Here is a 24,718-nt window from a genome sequence, read left to right as displayed (position 1 = left end):
ATGAGTAAACCCCACCTTCTGGAATTTAAGAAAAACTAATCTTTAGTATTAAATATATGCATTAATGCCCACTCTCATTCCTTAAAAAAAAAAAAAAAAAAGAGATGTAGAAATTCATTGATATGCTAATATAATAAACTTCTTGGGCATAGTTTCAATGATATTTTTCATTATTTATCTGGGTGATTTAGAATGTCATCAAAAATACTCTATTTCTCACTATTCTCCATACTTAATATCATGTGGACAGAGCCAAAATATAACTTTAGTTCCAGAGAAATTAAACATAAAATGATGATTTCAATATTGTTTATTCATTTGGTCTGATCTGTGGCTGTCAAACCTAAATTAAGAAAACTTTTACACTGTCCCAGTTTTAACACAAACAGGTACACTGTGCCAACATTACAGGGTGATTTTGAGTCATGAATCTTAACATTCTGTTTAAGCTTATATTTGGCTCTAAATGAATAAGTTAATAACATAATCATAGATTTGTGAAATCCATTATGTGTAATCTTCTAATTTGTTAAATAATAAATTATAGATTTAACTGTTCATTTTATCCTCCAGTGTATTATAGGCTAATAATTACAGTGAAGTTTTAAAAGCAGCATTATCTATTTCACTAGTTTATTTTAATGAATCATCTGAAAAAGAAAAAGAAGAACAACTAGATACTTCTTCCTGAAAAATATATTCTATTTGAGATAAAAAAGTGTAAGAGTATATTTATTGAATAAACTCTCTTCCCTCTGCCCCACATAAACCGACACATACACTCAAATCTGTACCAAATACATATACCCCAATCCCTAGGAAATCAGAGGTGGTGGCTGATATCATGCTATTTTTCACACAGAGCTCCCTGAATGGTTTTGTTGTTTTGTTCAGTAAATGATCAACTTGATAATCATATGGTAGCTAATTAAGTATTTTATCAAACTGAGTCAAAGCCTAAACCCTTTATCACTAAAGCTATGATTTTCCAAAGAACTCCACACCTACCAAGGATGTGTCTCTGGAAGGAGAAAAGTGAGTACTTCCTAATTTTTAAAAGGCCTTTCAAATCAAGTCAACAGTTGGGCTCTACCATTCTAACCAGGAACAGACCTCCTTTGAATTGATCTTATTCCTTTTCCAACCAGCATGTTGCCGAGTAGCTTTCACATTAATACTGCTGCTACCTGCTGGAGTGTTTTCTTTCTCTGCTGACTTCTCACACCTGGCAGATGTCAGAGGTTCACATCAGGCCAAATTTGCCTGCTGTTTCTTTGAATTTGCACCTACCTTCCTCCAAGGAATTCAATTATTATTCTAGAAAATTCTCTCCTGACTCTGTTTTGTTGAAAAAATCAGTTAACCCCTACATTAGGCTCAAGTAGTAGCCCTGTGGAGAAAGGCCCATCAAATATTTTTTTCAGAAGATTGTCAGATGACAATTTTGAGAAAAATTTTGAGATTATGAGGCAGTTTTCTGTTTCAGATTTCCCATATTGATTCAGCGGTATGGCCAGAAAGCCTAAATGAAGTATGTCAGCACATTGACTGAGTGAATATTTTGGTGACTTAGCCTTCTTCAAATATGAGGACAAATGTATTTGTACTAGTTTGTATTAATTATAAATATTCCACAAGTTTCTTAACTATACTATAGCTAATTCACATGTTTACTTCATTAACTATACCATCTTATTTTTATTGATATAGAAGATCATTTTGCACTATTCCAATTAACTATCACTGGCTTTTTAATGAAAGCAAAACATCTTCTCTTTTCTATTTCTTTCTTCAGCTTTCAAATGTCATTTAACAATAGAAACTCCTTCAAAAAACATTAAAGATTTCAACTATAGATATAACAAATCACACAATTATATTAAATAACACACATTTATTGGGTTTCTGAACTTTTGTTAAAGAAACTGTATACCTGTACCAGGAATATCCAATTGGTACTGGTCTGTCCTAGGAAAGAGGACTTTTAAAAACTGTGTTGTCATGTTCTGTTTGCATCTTTGTTTTAATTTGTTCTCAGAGTTACTGCTTCTAATATAGGCAGTATCAATAATTCAGTGACATTCTGGAGACATAGAAACGTACCCTGGGAAGCTGCCTTGTCACCCACTCTTAAATAAAGCTCTGTATCTAGTCATGGATTTCTATTGGGTTTTATATATTTGTTGAAATTATTGACAATATGATTCCTTCAGTTTCTCAACAGGGTCAACATGATCTTTTCTTTGTCATGCCTCACTAGGCTTACACAGATCATATCATTATCATAGAAATTCTCATGAATGCGCAAGTCGGTGTAGGATTCTGATTTAAGAATCTTGTTCTCACTTTTTGGAACCTCAGCTTCCTCAACTATAAAACATATTATAAGCATTAAACTTGCTAAGAGACCAGTTCTTAATTTTTCCCACCAGTAGAAGAAATGATAATTATGTTGCAATAGAAGTATGAGCTAATGCTACAGTGGCAATCATATTGCAGTATACATGTACCAGATATATATATATATATATAATCAATCATAAACCTTAAACTTACACAATATGTCAATTATATCTCAATAAAAATGAATAAAACTGGAATAGATACATCTACCCCGTGTTTCTCATGAATTTGTAGATATTTTAACTAAACAAAACAGGGGAAAGGTCTGTACAATTTCTCTGGTCTATGATCTGGTAAGGTGGGGCAGATAAATAACTGTATACTACAAACGAGGATCACGTTGCTTTGTTTTAAAAGCATTCCTTTCATAGAAAGACTCTATTCTTCTACCGTATCCCCAAACCTCCAATTACTTTATATACAAATACTTCTACTGAGAGTTTCTCAGTTAGTCCTCTTTGTCTCCTGGCCATTTAGCCCCCCTCAGATCTACAGTCATATTTTCTCCAAGGTCTTTCCAAGGAAAGGCATTCATACTTATTTCCTCTGTTTACATCCTATAAGATCTGACAATTAAGTTTGCAAACTCATACTATAAAAAGCGCTACATACTTCATTGCTGAATATCACTATGGTCACCTTTGAAGTACTCCCCTTGGGAAACTATGCACCGATGCCAGTACCTATTCTACCCTTCAAAGCAATTTTGGAACTCTTTTTCTGGAATGGCCATAAGAGCATCGTCATATTACCCTTGATGTACTGAATGTCATCAAAATATCTTCCTTTCAACATCTCCTTTATCTTCGGGTAAAGAAAAAAGTCACTGGGGGTCAGATCAGTGAGCAGGGAGGGTGTTCCAATGCAGTGATTTGTTTACTGGCTAAAAACTCCCTCACAGACAGTGCCCTGTGAGCTGGTGCATTGTCGTAATGTAAGAGCTCTTTCAGGACCACTTTTGCACACACCTTTCTCATGCCAAGATTTTCATTTAAGATTTTCCTGTTTCTCTATCAATGTTTACTTAGTCTGCTATGTTTCTCACAGTCAGCCAAAAATTCTGATGTACAATTTGACTAATTTTTGCAATGTTTTTGCCAGTTCTGTTCATTACTGGCTGCCCTGACCTCTCTTCATCAGTGGCACATTCTCTCCCCTCAGAAAAACGTTTAATCTATTTGTATACTGCCGTTTTCTTCATGGCATTATCCCCATAAATTTGGACTAAGATGTCCCTGATTTCACTTCCACTTTTGCCAAGTTTTACAAGAAATTTAATGTTTGTTCATTGCTCAAATTCAAGCTCAGACATTCTTGCAACGGCACACAAATATATGCAACAATAATGAAAACCACTCAGCAAGACACCACCACACATCAACACAAACACAGCTGTCACACATTGATATACCAAGGTTATGAAACCTTACTAGCTGTTTGTACAGTGCTTCCAATGTAAGCACACGGTGGCAAGTTTGCAAACTTCATTGCCAGACCTCATATCGCCTCTTAAAAATATTTCCTTGAACTAATGGAGATTATATTTGTTGAACATCTTATGCCTGGGCAACACTAATCTCGTGAAATTTGGTATGAGAGTCAGAGGCAGATGTGAAGTAGTGTGAGCAAGAGTAAGAGACTGACAAGAGAGAAACCAGTAATATTCTCTTATTGTAATGTTCTTACAATAATGCCCCCTGTCACCATCACACACATAATTGTCCAATATGTGTCATCATAATTGGAAGGACTTGGTAAAGGAATTAGAATCCAATGTGGTAAAGATAAAATGTTCAGGAGATAGTATATATGCATTCATAGTTTATTTCTGGCTGGTTAATACTGTTATAATTTGTGTCAAAGTTTTAATTCCCAATTTATGTAACATGATAATTCCTAATAGGCAGGGGAAGGAGACATCGCTGAATCACCTTTGTTTTTTGAAACACATATGCCTTGGGTATTAAAATACATGCACTCTAACAGGCATCCTCCAGTACACTTTAAGAATCACTGCACTAAACAGTCACCACCCCTGAGAGTATGTCATCTACTTCCTGCAATGGAAAAAAAAAAAAAAAAAGTTAAACCACTAATATAGCTAGATTCATATACTTACTTATGTTACAGATTCCAACAGTTCAGATTTAGAAAACTCTATGTTCTCTCACTATATTTTCTATTGCTGCATAACAAATTATCCCAAAACATAGTGGCTAAGAATAAACTATTATTTCAGTTTCTGTGTGTCAGGAATCTGGGAGCACGTTAGGTGGTTGGTTCCAATTCAGCATTTATCACAAGGTGTTGGTCAGGGCTGCATATATGTCAAGGCTTGATTGGGGAAGGATCTACTTCCAAGTTTATTCTTATGTCTGTTGGTAGGCCTCAGAAAATGTTTCCAAACTCACGCATATTGGCCTCTACACAGGACTATTATGACACTGCAGCTGGCTTACACCGGAGTGAGCCATCCATGACAGAACTAGAGAGCGTCCCTAAGAAAAACCAATCTTTGGATAGCCTAATCTCAGAAGTGACATCTCATTACTTCTGTCATGTTCTATTCCTTAGAAGCAGGTAAAGTAAGTCCAGTGCACACCGAGAAGGCGATCACACAAGAACATGAATATCAGAGTTGGGAATCCATGGAGACCATCATAGAAGCTGCTTACTAAACTCGATTATCAGGACATTTTTATGTAATACAAAAAACACCTTAAAGTCGGGAAGAGCTGAGATCATGGGAAGCTCTGAGACCTTTGGCATAGTTAAGAATGGGATTAACCAGATGTGGGGATGCTGTGTTTGTGCTTCTATGTATGATGGTGCTTGGTCCATAACTGTCTTTATAGTTTTATAAGTTTTTTAATCCTGAAAATCAGTTACTCCTTTGTTCAGAATTATTACATATTTTCATAATTTTTAGGTCCAAAAAAATTATTCCTAACTGAAATATTGATTAACCAAGTAATTTTTATACAAAGATGAGAAACATCATGCATGATTGGATAACTATAAAACTGTAATATTTTAATGATCTCTAATGCAACAGGCACATAGTAGATGCAAAACAAATATGTTCTTAATGGAATAGAACATATTTCTTCCAAAAGTTCTGTTCTTTAACACAGTCTCTTTGAATAAGCTAATTGTCTAAATCACTAGTTTCCTCTTTATCATCAACAAATATGGCTGAACAAAAAACACTTAGGCATAAGGTTTGTATCTACCTTTGGTCCACCAGTTGTTATCTATATGTATGACCTTATGCAGGCACTCAAACCTTTAACACTTGCTTTCCTCAACTGTGCAGGCAAGATACAAATGCCATTTTTTCCTAACTCACAAAGTTGTAGAGATTATAAAACAAGAGAAAATATATAAGAGCAGCATTATACTGTAACTGGATTAAATTTTTGAAGCTATAATATCAATAATACTAACAATTATTTAATTAGTTCTTCCTATCTGGTCACTCCTTAGAAAAATTCTTATCATAAGGTGACATTATTTGACCTGACTTCATGGCTTACTCAGTGGAAAAAGCCCTATTCCACAGAACATTTTACAAAAAATATCAGTGCATTTTGTTAATATTGTGGTCATATGAAGAGGAGATTGTAGTGAAGGTATGCAAGAGCTTGGCCGAAGAAGTTAAAAAGAATAGCTGAGAATGAGATACGTACAGAGGTCTTTGAAAAGCAGCAACATATTGCTTAAGAACACAGAAGGACACACACAAGTGCAAGCCTGTGGACGTGCCTAGGAATGAGCTGAGTGGTCCCAAACCACTTTGACTAATGTACGTAGTTGCTCTATGCAAGCAAGAAGTGAAGGCTGAGTCAGAGTTATAAATGGCTGGACCATGGACTGGGGTAGCCCAACACAAACACTAAACTTACTGGTTCAAGGCATTTAAAGGAAGATCTCTCCAATTATCACTTCACCACTAACTTAATTAAGAAGGGACTTCAGTGATTGCACCCAACAGCAAATACAGGTTTTTATGGAATGTGCCGGAATGTCAATAAACAAACAGCAACAACGATAAGAAGAATAAAAACCATAGTAAAAGCACCAAATCTAAGAAGGAATCTAATTTCTAGAGTAGCAACACTGTAGGATTTACCTTTTTCCACTTCTCTTGATATATAATCAACACAGAACGTTGCGTAAGTTTAAGGTTGACAATTTGTTGATGTCATACGCTTACAGATTGAAACATGGTTACCACGATAGTGCTAGCTAACCCCTCCATCACATCACATAACTAACTTTTTTTTTTCTTGTGGTGAGGACCTTTAACATTTACTTTCTTAGCAACTTTTAAGTATATTACACAGTATTATTAACTATAATCACTGTGCTCTACTTTATATCCCAGAACTTAATTTATAACGGAAAGTTTCTACCCTTTGACTAGCGTCTCCCCTTTTTTCCAGCCCCTGGTAACCACCATTCTAGTGCCTGTTTCTATGCGTTCAGTTTTAGATTTCACATTTAAGTGATATCATTCAGTATATGTCTTTCTCTGCCTGACTTATTTCACTTAGCATTATGCCCTCAAGTTCTATCCATGTTGTTGCAAATGGTAAAATGTCTTTTTTTCTTTATAGTTTACCGTGTTTCCCTGAAAATAAGACCTAGCCAGACAATCAGCTCTAATGCATCTTTTGGAGCAAAAATTGATATAAGACTCGGTCTTATATTTTATTATAAGACCGGGTCTGATATGATATGATATATGATATTATATGATATGATATAATATCATATAATACAATACCGGGTCTTACATTAATTTTTGCTCCAAAAGACGCATTACAGCTGATTGTCCGGCTAGGTCTTATTTTCGGGGAAACATGGTAATCAGGATAATTAGGCAGGAAAAAGAAAAATCATGTGAATTGTAAAGAAATAAAACTACTTCTGTACTCACATGATACGGTCTTTCACAGAGAAAATCCGACAGAATCCATACACACACAAAAACTATTAGATTGATAAACATGTAAAGCAAACTTGCAGGATACAAGATCCATATATACACTGATTATATTTCTATACATTGCACTGATGAATAGTTCTTTCCTGAGGTCTGGAGCAGGGGTCTGAAAACTATAGCTCCTATAGGCTAAATCCAACAAATGCCTTATATTTGTGAATACAGTTTTATTGGAACACAGGCCCATTAATTTAGGTACCATCTAAGACTTTTTTCCCCTGCTACAGTGATAGAGTTGAATAATTGTGAAAGAGACTTTATGGCACACCAAGCCTAAAAATTATTAATGATAGGGTATGTAGATAGAAATGAGTAGGAGAGACCTACCCCCGGTTAGAAAGCCCCTTGCTGCAGTCTTACTTGGTCAAGACCCCTTGCAGCTGCCCTCACTTAGAGCACCAATGCCTTACTATCCCAGTAGGATTCCAGGCTCTCACATGTCCCTAAATCAAAGGGATATATTATTAGAAGCTAGAGAGAGAGAGAGAGAGGAAACCATCCTGCTTATCAGAATGTACACCCTGTTTCTCAGGGCCATTGTAATGAGCTCAGAGAATCTTGGGAGCAAAAAGGGAGTACCAGGCATGGCAACTGGGAAAATGAGAAGTACTGGAGAGAGGGAGGGGCGGGAGACAATTCTACCATAGAAATAAAAACTCTCACACAATGTAGGGAGGGGCTGCTTCCCTCTCTTGGGTCGGTCCACTCCATATCTCAGAATATATTCTCTTTTACTAATGAGCTTCTTGCTGTTCTCTGCTGCACAAACTCTGTCTCTTGACTGAATTCTTTCCTTCAGGAAGAGAAAGAGCTGAAGTATGTCATTCACAGTAACATTACTATATAACATTTTACAGTACACGTTTGCTGACCCTGGCTGGTTCTAGAGTCCAGTGCTTTGCTCCCTCAAACAGGTGACTGATTTGAAATTGCCAGCTCCCATTACTTGTCATTTGATAAAGTGTTACAACAAAAGATACTAAGTTCTCATCCTTGCTTGGGACTTCATGGCTATTTTCTAAAACAATCCTATTTTTGCTACAGTTCTCATAATGCACTTAGTAATTCCATTTTTAAATCATTTATCCATGCATCAAATATTTATTGAATGACTAGTATTTGCCTATGATTTCTATATAAGAACCTATGCAATCAAATGTATTATGATTCTTAATGTTAAAGAACTTGCACTCTAATAGAAGAGACAGGGTAAAACTGTGATATATGTGTGCTATGGTTGACATACTCATAGGGAGGATATGGGATTGCAGGGAAACAATACATAAATTGATTGCTGAGCAAGGATAAGGAGCAAATACCTCTTAGAAACATTACAAATGAACTGAAACTTGCAACAACAGAAATTATAACAAAACATGTTTGTCAGATTTCAAGTGAGGCTGTATTAGAGGCAGAGAAGTATTGTGATAGGGAGATAAATTAGGAGGCTACAGCCTAAAAATCACAGTCTAAGGGACAACTGAGATAGTGGGAGTGCTGTTGGGGTAGGTGAAAAAAATATATATATAAGGCGAAAAATACATAAGGAGATAAAATTGATAAGACCTGATGATGATGAGAAATTGGAGATGGGTGGGGAAAGGGGAGACATTTATGATAACTCAGGTTCTGGTTTTCAGTCTGGTAGCAGATGGTGACCTTATTCACACAGATTGGAAATGCAAGGAAAAAGCAAGCTTGCAAGAACTGGGGAGATGTTCAAAGAATGCACACTTGCAATTAGAAGATGACTAACTTCCGGAGAGATAATGCACAGAATTGTGATTATAGTTAATGATACTGTATTTTTTCAAGAGACAGAAAATCAAGCTTGCAGAAAAAGAGCACAGTTTGTCATCCTTGTTTCAAAGATTCAGAAGAACTGAGTGCACCTCTAAGGGGAACTGATGTTTTATACTTCATTTCATTCATTTGTTCAAAACATATAATGTGCCACACACTACCAACATCTTGGCACATATAAACAATGGAAACAGGAAGAGTATTTTGCAAAGAGAAAGCAAGTAGTTACAATAAATTGTGATAAATCTTTCATTGCTATGTTAGAAAAAAAGGAAAACAAAGAAAAAACACTGTTCTTATTGGTAAACATACAGAGCTTACATTTTCATCCTCCTACGCAGAACTTTTTTTTTTTTTAATGACAGCTTTGCAAGAATCTTTGATTCCCAGACAGAACAGAAAAAAATTGTCTCTTTTCACTTTAACAAGTAGAGAATTCAAAGCCTTTATCAGTAAGAAAAATAGTTTTGTTTTAAGAGAAGTTCCTACAGCTGCCAAGCTATTCCAAACTATGCCTGGAAGCCAAGAGCTCTGGAGAAATCACAGAAAAATTGTTTAACTTAGATGCTTCTTAGCAAAGGGAAATATACTCATTCTCAAACTGCCAGACCCAAGAAAGTTTGCACTGAAAGCCTTCATTTGCAAATTTATTACAAACAATTTATTACAAATAAAGTGTTTAATAAGACCTCATGGATTCTTTGTGCTTGCTTGTAGTAACCATTATTGTGGGAGCTCTCAGTTCTATAAGAATTGTAATCTCACTATTACAATTTTCATTTCTATCAAGGGCCAAAAGTAGTGACTTCACATGGGCAACGACAGTGGGTTCTGAAATTTAATACAAACATGTTGTGATACACAGGTTTATAGAAAAAGGAAAGAGGAAGGAGTAGATGTTTAAAAACTTTCATTCTCTACTTTTATTTGTGGACTATTTAAAAGACCTCTGTGAAATGAAATTGTTAAAATCTCTGATACTAGTGGATTTCAGAGCTACCTTGAATATTTCCAAAGAACGCCAAGGGTTAGTGCTTGCTTTTGATGGAAACAATACGATGTACTTACCATGAACATGTTTGCTAGGAAAAATGGTGTCCATAATATTTTGATACTTCTGTGAAATAGGGCAGGGAGATCAGCAGCTACCTGAAGATGAAAATTTTGGATCGATGCCTGTTCTGGCAGTTAATTATAAACTGCCTTTCAACACTTTGATCTTGGGATGGAAAGAAATTAGAACACCAATAGTCCTAAAGTCACCTCCCAATACAACACGGATTACAGGCTGCCCTAGTTAATTTGCATATCTTCAGAGTCCCTGAAAGTCCACTTAACCTCAGGTCAATGAAGATGAGAATTCTCCTGGCTCCATGGATGCCATTTATGTTAATTCCAATTTATTAAGGTTAGAATAGTGATCAAACCAAAATTTGCAGCAGTGTGTAGCCTCAAGAATGGCATAGAAGACGTAGTCTAGAGACTGCCATTGTCACATGTGCAAACAGAAGTATATTTGTAACATAAATCTTAATATCAGTGAAAAAGAAAACTACCAAAGAAATATGGAACACAATGTGGCATGATCACACTATCAGAGTATGTAAAACAAAATTATGCTCATATACAACATATGTTCAGTTATTGCCACTGTCACCAGCATGATTCAAATGACAAATTCATAACACTTCATCAGCCATAGCAAAAAAAAAATATACAGAATTCTTAAGAGACTTATGACATTATTGAACAATTTTATTATAGTCTAGCTTTAAATTTCAGAACTTCTGGGTTTCCAAAATAATAGAGAACATATCTTTAGTCAAAACACCAAGTATAATGATGGACACTAAAGCTCTTGTTGACTTGAAAGAGAATATACCTATGGATTCCAGGGTGAACTGGCCAAAGGCACGAAAGTTTCTCATAAACCCACGTTTTGGCCATGTGAGTATGTGCCCATTTAAAACTACCTGCAAGGTCCATCCAGCGTAGTTTATCTCCCAATAATTTAGGTAGTGATGTCTGGAGAAACAGATAGTAACGTGCCTTTATTGCATAACTTTATCTTTTTAAAGGAAACTACTTAATGGTAGATTAATCTTCTTGTGTACAGAAATCCTTTTCTTTCCCTGGCCAGCAGTAAGCGAGGGAAAGGCTAACTGAGGAAATAATGGCTTCCATCAGCATTTGCAGGAAGAATGGAAATCTTGAGTCTTCACATTTTTCAGAACAGGTCTGCAGAGCTGACCATTATCAGTAAAGCCCTTTAATTTTCTTGGCACTATGCAAATACAACAATTCCCTTATTTAATTAGAGTCTTCTACAGTCTAAACCACTGAACCAAGTTAAAAATAGGAGAAAAGTAAAGATTAGGAGGGAGTCTCAACATTGTCATTGCAATGTAAATAATGCTAATAATGTTATCTAAGGATGGTTATTTGGGAGTTTTTCTCCATACCTGTACTTTTGATTACTGTTATTTATAGAATAAACATTACTGTAATTCACATATTGTGATAGAGAACAAAGAGTTCAGCCTATGTATTAACATATCACTGTTCTGTAGATATTATATAAAACATTGTTATTGAAGTAGGTAATCATTCTTTCAATCAAAAAGTTTAAGGCCCTATATATTCTTGGCATATTCATGCAGCATTGAGTTACAGTCATAATCTAAATGCCTTTAGGTAAATACAAATACATGTGAGCAAAAGTTTGTATCCGCTTTACTCAAATGTGCACACCTGAAAACAACCCAAATATCAAACTGCTGCATGGAAAACCAAGGTACAGAATAACCGTAACGTGGAAAACTACTGAGCATTAAAAATGAATAAACTATTGATACATGGCACAGCATGGGTGAATGTAAAAAGGATTATGCAAACTGAAACACACCAGACATAATAGACTACATATTGTATGATGCCATTTATTTGACATTCTGGAAAAGGTAAAACTGTGGGGACAAAAATCTATTACTGGATACTAGGTATTGTGGGTTGGAGGAGAAGTTAGACTACACATGGCCACAAGGAAAAGTTTCACGGGTTGTTACAGAACTATTACATTTGTCAAAATTCACAGACTGTACAAGTAAAAATGAGTGAATTGTATTACATGTGTTATATCTAAATAAACCTGGAATTACAAAAAGTGATCTTCTAGAAGTTAGGGCACATGCCCATTTTACTTGCTTCAAATATGCGGCAAACACTGAAACTTGGCAATGATGAGGATGTTGGTGGTGCTATTGCGGATACTGACGATAATTAACATCCTTAAAGGCACTTTTGGGGAAAGAGGGGTGTCTTAATGACAAATTTGTTTTTTCTTACCTGAAGACATTATCTTATACTTTCAGGGGCTTTGATTTAGCTAAAATTCAGTAATGAGATAGGATTGAGTATACACTTTTACTTAATGATGTTTCACAGAATTTACTTAGGGACGTTTTAAGGATGACTGATGTGGACAATTCCTTTTCCTTTGACATCGCTGATGACACTGACACTTCCCACCCTCTTAGCCTACTATAATTTTTTTTTGCTTTCAGCAATGTCCACCTTCAACTACTCCAAACTATAGGAAGTCAAAATGTCATAATCAGTTATAAAGAAAAATACATGAAGAAATTGATTCACATAGAATCCTGGGCTTGACAAAAATCACCAGTTTTCTTTTTTTTTAAACATTCTATTTTTAATATACTTAGAGATTTAGGTGTTCTTAGGGGAGTTGTATAGGAGTATTCTTCTTTCAAATAGTTTGTTATCCTCTTGACTCAAATTGTGATGAACTGGTATATTTTAAAAATTAGTGGGAATGTTTATAGCATAAATATTTATAAACATGTAATGCTTGTTTGAACAGTTTCAGAGCTAGGTATCTGTAGACATCATTTTATTTACAGCATTTTGTTTGTTTGTTCCATTTAGAAGCCCCATAGTTTCATTTATTAAGTTCTACTAGAATATACGCATATTTGCATGCACTTTGGGCTTCTACCAGTTAAATACTATAGTACTACTTCTGTTTAAGTGATGGTAAAGTGATTAATTTAAATAATTTTATTGATATTGCTGTTGGTCCCACCTGAAATATCTTAAGTGAAGAGAAAAGGAATGAAGTCTCAAAAAATAGAACAAGGGTTTATACAGTTTCTGAAGGAAGTTACACCATCAGCAGAAAGAACTTAGATTCTGAGGAGACAGGACAGTTAACTCCAAGCAAAGGAAAACAGGCATTTCTGACTCCTAGAACTGATCCTGTCTAAAGTAGATAGTTGTAAGCCATATTTTAGAAATGTAAAAACCAAGACTGAGGGGAGTCAAGAAATGTGTCAGAAGCCTCGACACGTACAGTTTTAACCTAAAGAAAGGTGTCTTTTACATCTAGCCATGCACAATCAACCTTCAAATGTTTTCAATGAATTGACTAGAAACAATAACAGTAACACAGCAAGAAGACAGATCTGCTTCCGAATGTGTAAGCACTCACCTGCCCACTTTCACAAACATGAATAGAACACCTGCTACATGCAAGATACTCAGTGAGCCTGGGTCTTATCCTTCATTAGGTTAGAATCAAAGTCTTTTACATCAGAATGATCTCGAAAATAAGATTTCTGGCGCTCACTAGAAATCCACTAAGAAATTTGCAATTGTGGAGCCAGGGAATTTGAACATTTTACTGATCTCTCTACCCCTTTACCAGCATATAAAAACAAAAATACAGACACTCCTAAGTTTCACAACAGGTAACAAGCTGATGCTTGATAATCATTAATTTAGAGAGTTTTGAAGATAAATTCTAGTTTTGAAATTATATAGATAACAGTCTAGTTTCATTCTTTTGCACGTGGCTTTCCAGTTCTCCCAGAACCATTTATTGAAGAGGCTGTCTTTTTTCCACTGTATGTTTTTGGCTCCTTTGTTGAAAATTATCTGTCCATATTTATGTGGGTTTATTTCTGGGTTTTCAACTCTATTCCATTGGTCTGGGTCTGTTTTTCTGCCAATACCATGCTGTTTTCATTGTTGCCCTGTAGTACAAGCTGAAGTCAGAGAGTGATACCTCCAGCACTGTTCTTTTTTCTTAGGATTGCTTTGGCTATTCGGGGTTTTTTGTGGTTCCATAGAAATGTAATGATTTTTTGTTCTATTTCTTTAAAAAATGCCATTGGGATTTTCATGGGGATTGCATTAAATCTGTATATTGCTCTGGGTAATATGGCCATTTTAACTATGTTGATTCTTCCAATCCATGAACATGGAATGTCTTTCCATTTCTTTATGTCTTCTTCAATTTCTTTTAAAAATGTCTTATAGTTTTTAGTGTATAGGTCTTTCACATCCTTGGTTAAGTTTATTCCTAAGTATTTCATTATTTTTGTTGCAATTGCAAAATGCATTTTATTTATTTTATTTCTTTTATTTATTTATTTATTTTTTTTGAGATTTCATTGTTATTAGGTTGGTGCAAAAGTAATTGTGCTTTAAAAGGTTAAAAATAATTGCAAAAACCGCAATTACTTTTGCATCAACCTAATGGTATATAGGAATGCAACGGATTTTTGTATGTTGATTTTGTAGCCAGTAACTTTACTGTATTTGCTAATTGTTTCTAATAGCTTTTTGGTGGAGTCTTTAGAGTTTTCTATATATAGCATCATGTCATCTGTAAAAAGTGGCAATTTTACTTCTTCATTCCCAATTCAGATGCTTTTATTTCTTTCTCTCGCCTGACTGCTCTCGCTAGGACTTCCAATTCAATGTTGAAAAGCAGTGGTGCTACCATGTTTCCCCGAAAAAAAGACCTAGCCAGACAATCAGCTCTAATGTGTCTTTTGGAGCAAAAATTAATATAAGACCTTGTATTTATTATATTATATATTATATTAGATTAGATTAGATTAGATCTGGTCTTATAGTAAAATAAGACCCAGTATTATATTATATTATATTATATTATATTATATTATATTATATTAGTCCTGGTCTTATAGTAAAATAAGACCCGGTCTTATGTTAACTTTTTGCTGCAAAAGACACATTAGAGCTGATGATCCAGCTAGGTCTTATTTTCAGGAAAACATGGTAGGAGACAGCCCTGATTTATATATATGAGCCTTCATATATATATGAGACAATGGTTAGTGAATTTACATAGGTTTCAAAAGTACAATTCAGGGCTGTCTCCTACCATGTTATACATACATATATGGTAACAGTGATAAAGAAGAGTGCTCTAAGCAAGTGCTTCAGGTCATTTTCTGCCAAAATTAACTGTCCAGTGGCATGATTTATTCAGTCACTTGCCTTTAGCCTTTAGTTCTTTTCATTTATCCACAACAGACGAAATCTTTTATGACCTACACAGCTGCCTATTTAATATTAGGTCCACTCTAGACCACCTACTTTTTCATAAAAGCCTTCAAGAACCTTAGCAAACTGATTTAATACTGATAAAAATCAGTGATCTTGGGGTAACATTATTCCTTTATATAAAATACAAAAGTTGTGAGCCTTCAGCCTTTTCCCGTCTGTTATTAAAGAGGACATGCTGATACAGAACAGCTGAAAACCTTTAAAGCGTTCTTTTAATCTTATGCTCTGAGAATGATCTGCAAATTCCAATACCAAGTTTATGTTGGCTTTATAAATGCCAAGGTATTTCTTAGCGATACAATCATTCTGGCACCGAAATTCTCTGCAGATAGTTCTTTGAAGGAAACTTAACATGATATTTATCTGAGCATATTAAAAACTACCTTTTTAGGAATTTTGTTCCACTGCAGGACAGAATTCTGCTTTGAGAGCTTTTTTTTCTTTTTTAATGACATGAGAATTTGAAAAAGAAAAATAAATAAATAAAAATTGATAGAATTTAAACTCTCATTCTAGAACATATGTCTGTGCAAATAACTGAGCACGAGAACATACTTTGTGATTTGTTATTTCAAACAAAAGGCACTACATGATTAACTCATTTGAGCGTGGTATCAGTCAGAATAGGCTGGTAATTCTGACATTATAACAAATAACACAAAACTGCAATGGCATCAAAATAACACACAATTTCTCTTACACATCAGAAGTGCAATGAAGGTTTGTTTGCAAGCAGACTCTGCTTATAGTCACTCAAAGACCCAGAGTGATGGGGCTTCAACGTGACTGATGACTAGAGTAGGAAGTTGGGATTGTAAATTTTGCAATGCCTCTTAAAACTCCCAGAAACCAATGATACACATTTCTTCTGCTCACATTTCCCTGGCCAAAGTACACCACATGGCCACATCTAACTTTAAAAGAAGCAGAGAAGGGCAATCCTGCCATATGCTTGATAAAGGTAAGTAGGGAATACGTGTGGAAACATAAAACCATCACAGGCCCAGGACTATATTTGTAAAGGGTGTGGAGAATGGCATCGCACGATTACAGGCTCTGATCATGGCACAGAGACCTGGTAAGAGAGATGACAACCTAGGGAAGTGCTGAATCACAATTAGAAAAGCACATACTTCTTAAGTTATCTGTGAACCGGGTGCTAGGCAGAAGGGTGACTAGGCATGCAAAGCCAACAAATTAAGCATGTCGGAAGGCAGATGGAAGAAACCTCAAAGCAGAGAATGGAAGATGGGACTTGGAGCATCTTCTCCAATTCATGGTCCAATATAGAAAAATTTTAGGGAGTCATGGATTTCAAGAAGAGACATAATTAGAGTGACTGGACACAGGCAGGCAATGCTTACTACATTTTAAATATCACATACTTCAGTGTTATGTAAGCTCAATACAGTATAATAGATTTATTATTATTTATTAATGGTAAAATTAGTCACATTAGCATTTAAAATAATAATTTAAAGTAGCATGGTATCCACTTCAAAATTAGGTCTTGCTATTTCTAAATTCATTATAGTTGGCAAAGTAATGCTGTTTGATCCCTGCTGCTAGAGCTCAGAGACTGACATTCCCTCCTGTGGGAGTGGTTCTGTTTTCCCACTTAAGACAAAGTAACTGTTGAATGATTGAGACAGTTAAAGACCTGCTAATTGTGGTTTAAACATTTTAAAGATTGACAATAACTATGCTTCAGTGATCATGCAACAAGATGGCTATTACTAACATGGCCCTTAAAGAAATAACAGCAGAAAATAAAAAGTAAATCTCAGAAAACAAGAGTACAATCCAGAGCATCACCAAGGTCTTAAAAAATAAGAGAAAATAAAAATAATATGTATCTCCATTCTCACTTCCTCAAATTCTTTAATCAGAAAAATGAAGCACAGTATACCTACCTGTCTTCTACACTAGACTGAGGACTCCTTGGGCTAGAGAGAATGACTTTTTTTCTCTCTGTGTACCCCAGGTCCTCATGTATGTACATATGTACGTATGTAATATATTAACCTAAATCTAATAAATTTTGCCATGGTGGCAGGGATATGTATGAAGTCTTCTGTGACTTGCTTGGGAAATAAAACGTGAGTAGAAGTGACATCATGTCACTTCCAGGCGGAAGCTTTAAGAGCCAGTATGAAGTTTATCCAATCTCCTTCTCCACTGCTGCAATAAATAGTAATGTTCCAGACAGAGACTATTAATCTGGATTCACAAGTGAAATTAATGTGGAACAGGACTCAGCTGACTAACAGTAGACTTGAGCGAGAAGCATCCTTTATTCTTGTAAGCAGCTGAGGTATTAGTATTTTTTGTTACCTCAGCATAACCTAGCCTAGTCCTGACAGACAGTGTATTCAGAAGAAAGGAAAGACTTCAAAGAACAAAATGCTGTTAAGAAACACAACAGTTACAATAAAATTCACAAACTAAAGTTTATGCCTGTTTATTTATAGGTAATGTCTTAGACCCAAGTTTAGATTCTAAATATAAAACCTGAAGCTCAGACAGTGGAGTCACTTGGTCAATTTCATAAAGGGACTTCAAAATCTATGTTCCTTCCACTATCCCCTATGTCATGTGTAAAGGAAAACTGAGTTTGGGGAAGTTAATTGGTTATTAAGAAGGACCTCAACTGACTCCATGTCTGGTGTTAATTTCACTACTATAGAAAATGATATCTTCACAATTGGAAAGAACATTTGAAATTTGTATTATAGAAAACTGGTGTGATACAGCTGGCTATAAATTATCTTAGTTGCACAGTTTCTATTCCCTTATTCTTCCCGCCTCCTGTGTATGTAGTGAATCAGAAAGTGCACAGCTGAGTTCAAACTTCAGCTCTGCCTCTTTGTAATCATATGGACATAAGTCACATACATAAAAAAATGAAGATAATATGTAAAGCCCTCGTACACTGAAACAAAGCAGATGAATAAATATGAATTCACTGTATTTTTATCTTTCTTTGTAAAAATTCTTACTGATAAATATACATATGGCCAAATATGAGCAAGTCATTAGAATTTTGAGCAATTAGAAATGGGCCTCAAAAAAAGTGAAAAGCTTTAATTATTTATCTTTTTTATTTCTTTGGCACATACTCAGAGGCAAAGGGTGTTGCCCTATAACATCAAAGTTGAGAATTAGGCAGATTGCATTAAATTCAATAGCATAATTTTCACATTTTAGAGATGTTGAAAAAAAGACAAGCATTTTATTTTCTCTTCTGAATTAAATTAATTAAACTTTCAAAATGTTCTGAATCCACTCCAGTTAAGGAATCTGATTGACAGGACTCATAAGGATTAGAGAGAGCCAGACAGTCAAGTATGAAAGTCAGGAGCTTGTTACAGACTGCAGGTTCAGTCTGTCACTCAGGCTCTACTCACCAGGGCTCCCAGAAAAAGAGAGATGCCCTAATGTGTTTACTGACCCCCTACTGAGATCAAAGGTAATGGAAAACTCGGTCAGCCTTTCTTCTTTGTCTTTCCCAATCCCCCTGCTCTTCACATGATTCATCTGAGCCCATAATCAAAGATTCCTGGGACCTGAGTGAACTTTGTTAAAGCTCTGAAGAGAAGATTTTCTTCCACTTAAAGGAAGAAACAGTTATTCTCAAAAGGACAATCATATTCTATTAGCAACCTTGCCCAATTTCTATATAATCTATAATCCAAAAATGTATTTACTCGACATTTATAAAAGACATCTATGCTGTATCATGTTCTTTCCTCTGGGAGGCATTTATAAAATTTCAAGAATGTCTTCCCCCTATGGTATCTAATAGAATGCTAGAAATTGCAGGTAGAAATCAGTTATTATATTATCTACTTATCCTCTTGGTGAAAAAAATTTCCAGCTCCATTTCATCTCAACTCCCTCTAGTACAGCACTCATATCATGTGGATGAGATTGAGACGCTGCCACTGCTCCTTATTGTAATACTCCAGAGTCTTCCATTTGCTCCATGCTTTCTTCTCTGAACTGAAATCAGTACTTCATGTCCTTCGGAAAGTAAATGCATCTGCTTCTCTCAAAGGTTTCCCCGCTTTTCAGGCAGAAGATATATGGGTTAATTCCCATTTCTACGCCTACAAAAATACACTACGTTCTCCTACTTGCTCCACAGTGGGGATATCTCTGATTTATCTTTTGCTTTTTACACTAAATAGGAAGGCTTCAAGCCAAGTCTTTCATTCTGGAAAATGCTTAATATTTAATTAGAGAATTCTTTTGGTTAATGCTATTCTAAAAATATCACCCTTCGAAGACTGGCTCAAATGCTGACCGACCGGGTTGAGTAATATAAAGTGGTCACCATGGTGGCTAGAGGCTTACTGAAAAAGAATTAGTGGCTTACGTTTTGGATCAGCAAATCAGGTCACAAAGAAAATAACCTTCCTTTCTGTATGCTTCAGTCATTTCAAGTTGGGTCATAAAACCTTTGCATTATTCTAAAAGATTCAATCGTCAAGTGTGGTAGAATCTGTCCATATCTTTCTCCTAAAAGACTGCTTTATAGACTCATAGAATCCCGATGAGGAAAGAGGGTGCAACTATTTATTATTTCTGCTTTCTTTGTCTCCAACAAAATACACATTGAAACATAGATAGTTAACTTTATTTTTTCCCCTGAGGCGTTGTGGTGTGATTTATTTCAGGTGCCTAGCTCATTTTGCTTGGTACCTAGTGAATCAAGGGTTATACGTTCAAACCCCATGTGAGTCAGTTAAGTTTGCTTGTCCCTAGAGTTCCAGACAGACTATTGAATAAGAATATAAATAAACCACCACTAGTGGACAAACAACCAAAAGTACCTGCTTTACTGATGGAAGGTTAATAACTTCATTTACATGCATAAACAGAATCATTAAAAATATTTTGAAATTGTTCCATAGTCTCAGCCCTTTTTATAGCCTGTATATAGTTCAATATTCTTAAAGGAAGACATTTTATTTTCTGTAATATTAGAGCTGGAAGTCATCACAGGTCTTTGGGGCTGGCTCCCTGCCTTCCCACAGGTGAATCTGAATTTCATTTATTGCTTAGCTCACTCACCTTTTGGAAATGGAGAACAAGAGGTAAGTACTTTCTTAGTAATACCTTTTCATATTCTTAAAGACAATAGAATCACGCCTTTGTCTTTCACTCATATTAAATAATCCTAACATGCAAATTTTAGTATTCCAACTACCTATTATTTAGCCTGTTTTGTTTATCTTTTTTTATGTATTGCCCCAATTTTGTAGAAAATCATTAAATAGAAATTAATTTTTTTCTCTCTGACCTTGGTCTACAATGACCCATGTACGGGCATGAAGCCAACTCTGAGAAAGTGACTCTTTAAAATGTGCTTATTGGATTTTCTTACAAAGGATGATAATTTAGAGCATTTAATCAGTTGTATCCCATCACATGCTTTTTTGAGGATTAAAAATAGTTTCCTTAAGAATCACAACATTTATTAACAGAACTTGAACAATTTTATAACGCAATTGTAATTTATGTGCTGCAAAGACATAATCAGTCAGGAGGGGTCCATGGGAGGAGCTAGGACTTGTGGGAGGAGTTCTCCCACTCAAGTAATTGAAGAACTCTATAGGAAGAACTCTGTTTACAATTAAGCTCTGTGTTTGTAACTGCCCCTCCCCTTAACTTCCTTTATCCTTTTTTGTAAATATCTTGGCACTGCAGGGCAGTATTGGGTAGCAACCCTTTCTTTCCCCCCACCCAAATAAATTTTTTGGTGACGAAACACCTAGTCAATACTTTTTTTCATTGCACATAGTCTTAGCTGAATCATTAGTCACAGAATAATCAACACAAACAGAAAAAAAGTCCTAATCTGTTAGCAACATGAGTAATTTCGAGCAGTATAATTATAACAATATTACAAGAAACCTAAATAGCCTGAAAATAAAACATCACAAGGAAACATTTTAAAGCAGATGGGGTAAGAAAGAATAATAGCCCATCTCAGTGCAAGAAAACACTGAGAAAATCTTAGTTAAAGCAAAAAGTGATCATTGTTGTAGGTGGAGAAGGAAAAATTGGCCATACCATCTGAAAACGAATAGTTAACAAGAAAATAGAAGAAAGGTTAAAAACAATGGAAGAAATATCAGTCACACAAGAACAAAGCCCAGTGATGAATCAATCGCTGTGGTTCCTTCTTTCACCACCAAAGCAAGACAGCATCCATTTCACAATCATTCCAGCAAGGTAAGAGATTTTCCTGTGACTACTCTGAAAATTAGATTTGTTGAATTTCCTTTGGTTCACAGGCAGAAATGGATCTTACATATCTCAGCTTAAAAGATAATGTGGGCACCACTGAAATGCATTTAATTGTTTTCAGCCAGCTAGTGGAGTAATAAGTGTTATTGTTATCAAATTGTTATCTTAATCCTCAGTTTGCACATGGATGGAAATTCTGCCATAGCCATCATTTTATTACTTTTGCTGAGAGTTTGGTGATAAATTTGCAGATGTTTTAAAGATCAAGCATTCTAAGGCTGCTCCCCCATTACTGATTCAATCAATGATTGCTTCAAATCTCCTCTAGTGATATCTAACCAAAATCGGTTCAACTGTCAAGTTAGAAAATAGTAACTAAACCTGATAGATCTTCTTTTTGAAGATAAATCATGGGCCAAGATGTCCACTGGGTACGTAGGCGCAATTACAGAGAATCACTATCCTTGTCTTTCCACCCCCCCCACACCCCCAGTAAGTTTTCTCTGCCTCCTTTGCAGAAGCAGTAGCAGCATCAGCAGCATTTCTACATGTTCTTGACAATTTTATGAATTTATATTGTCAAGTCATTTATACAAAAACAGCTATTTTTTAAAAAGTCACAGATATAGTATAAAAAGTGCCACTTTTATCGAATTCTTATTTACTCTTAAGGCTGGATTAAGTTATTTTAAATAAAACTCTCACTGACAACTAATGATGACATAAAGAGTTCTTTGGACTCTCATAATAATTTGGTAATTTTTAAAAATCCATAACAGTAGTCACATTATATCATAATTATTTACATAGTCCATGAGATGTTTGAGATCAAAAACAATTATTTAATCATCAGTGTAATCCTGGCTTCTATCACAATGCATAGCATATGCGCCCTTAATAAATGCATGTTAATATGGACTGAATAAATTAATGAAAATATAACGTCAATATTTCTGAGCTAACCCACCAATTATGTCTGGCTCCTGAATATCAAACTTCTAACATTAACCACTGTCATACAAACCAGATATATTTGCTTTGCTCCCTGTCCTTTTTTAACTACATGCCTTGGCTTGTTGTCTTAAAGATGCACATCAGAAACAAGGAGCACAGATATCCACTCCCTGTTTCTGAAGATGTATATATTTGTGTATATGTGTGCACAAATATGTATGTATACATGTATGTATGTATATATGTAGATACACATACATCTAAGTATATTAGATATAAAGAGCCTGTGCAAATCAATGTTGACACTACAATTACAGCAGACTCTACCAACTGTCACTTTTAAGAGAAGTCCTAGATTAAGCCTATTTATTAAAATAATAGATCATTTCTTCATTAACTGTGTAACATAAAAAAGAAAATAAGGCAATAGAAAAAAAAGAATGATGTATGTGAACAGGTCATTCAGAGAAGGAGAAACCTAAATGGCAAACAACTATAGGGAGAAATTCCCAACCTCATTTACACTGAGAAATTAACATTAGAACTTTGCTGAAATAATGATTTACATCCACCAGAAGGGCAAAAATAGAAAGTAAAACAAAAACAAAAACAAAAAAATATATATATTGGAAAACACTGTTAGTGGTATTTAAACTGATATAGCAGTTATGAAGAGAATTTGGCAATAATTTATACAATTAAATATAGAAATATCCCAGGCATAGGATTACTATTTGTGTGTGTGTGTGTGTGTGTGTGTGTGTGTGCGCATGTGTGTCCAAGAGAAAAATATATAAGTGTGTTAACTGCGTAGGTCCTAGAAGGGACCATATTCAAGGATAGTGTTTGTGGTGAGATGAAACAGGAGGCAATATCATTGTCCTTTACTAGAGCTTGGATAAGTGAAAGTGATGTATGTATAATGTCAAATGCTATGCAGCACTTAGAAGCAGTAAGCTATAGCAACATTAAAGATCTTGATGACTGGGGAAAAAACAGTAAGTATGTATAAACTGAATAAATTAGAAAAGGTTTCCTGTGATGGGGAGTTGAATAGAAGTGGAGATCAGTTATGAAGGCATAAGAAAATAACATAAGAGAGTGTTCTTGCAAGAAACAGAAGAATAATAGGCCTAATTCTCTACACCTAGGATCATATCAAGCACCTGAATGAAATATAACAACAACAAAAAAGACAAACTATGTTCTTGATCTGCCTTTCTTGATCGAAGGGAGCTATACAAGCATAGGTATTGAAAGTCCCATTATCGATACATCTATGGTTTCAGATGGGAGAATACTGGCCATTTTTACTATTTTTATTATTTTATTTCCAGTTGCAGCTCTTAAAGCACATAAATCCTTGCTTTTTCTTATTTTTTTTTTATTCTGATCATATTTACTGGAGATCATTAAAAGAAAAATACAAGCCATAGAAATGGCAAAATGTATTCCGAAATTATCAGTGACTACTAATTCTCTGACTTCACTCCCTATACTTATCACACACTCTGCCACGGGTATTAACATCTTCCCATACTTTCTACTTAATGCTTCTATTTCAATTTCTCACCTTGATTCCTCAGGAACAAAGGTATTGCAGTGTCTTTTTAAAAACCATCTAGCAATATGTACTATTTTGTACTGGATGTTTTCTCTTCAAGCATTTAATATCCTGTGGATTTTTAAGTAAAAACCAGTCAGTAGTTTAGGTTTCATAAATATATATGTGCAAAGTGATGACTTAAGACTCTAAGAATCTGAATTATTTTCTGAATTATTAAGGACAGATTAAATTACATGAATATTTTTAGTGTTATTTAATTAGAATATCTAGTTTGTTAAAAAACAAACAAACAAAAAAAATTTTTTTGCTTGCCAATTAACAGAGTGGTTTTC

Source organism: Rhinolophus sinicus, linkage group LG06 (genome assembly GCF_036562045.2).
Source record: "Rhinolophus sinicus isolate RSC01 linkage group LG06, ASM3656204v1, whole genome shotgun sequence".
NCBI lineage: Eukaryota > Metazoa > Chordata > Mammalia > Chiroptera > Rhinolophidae > Rhinolophus > Rhinolophus sinicus.
This window is presented reverse-complemented; position numbering follows the sequence as displayed.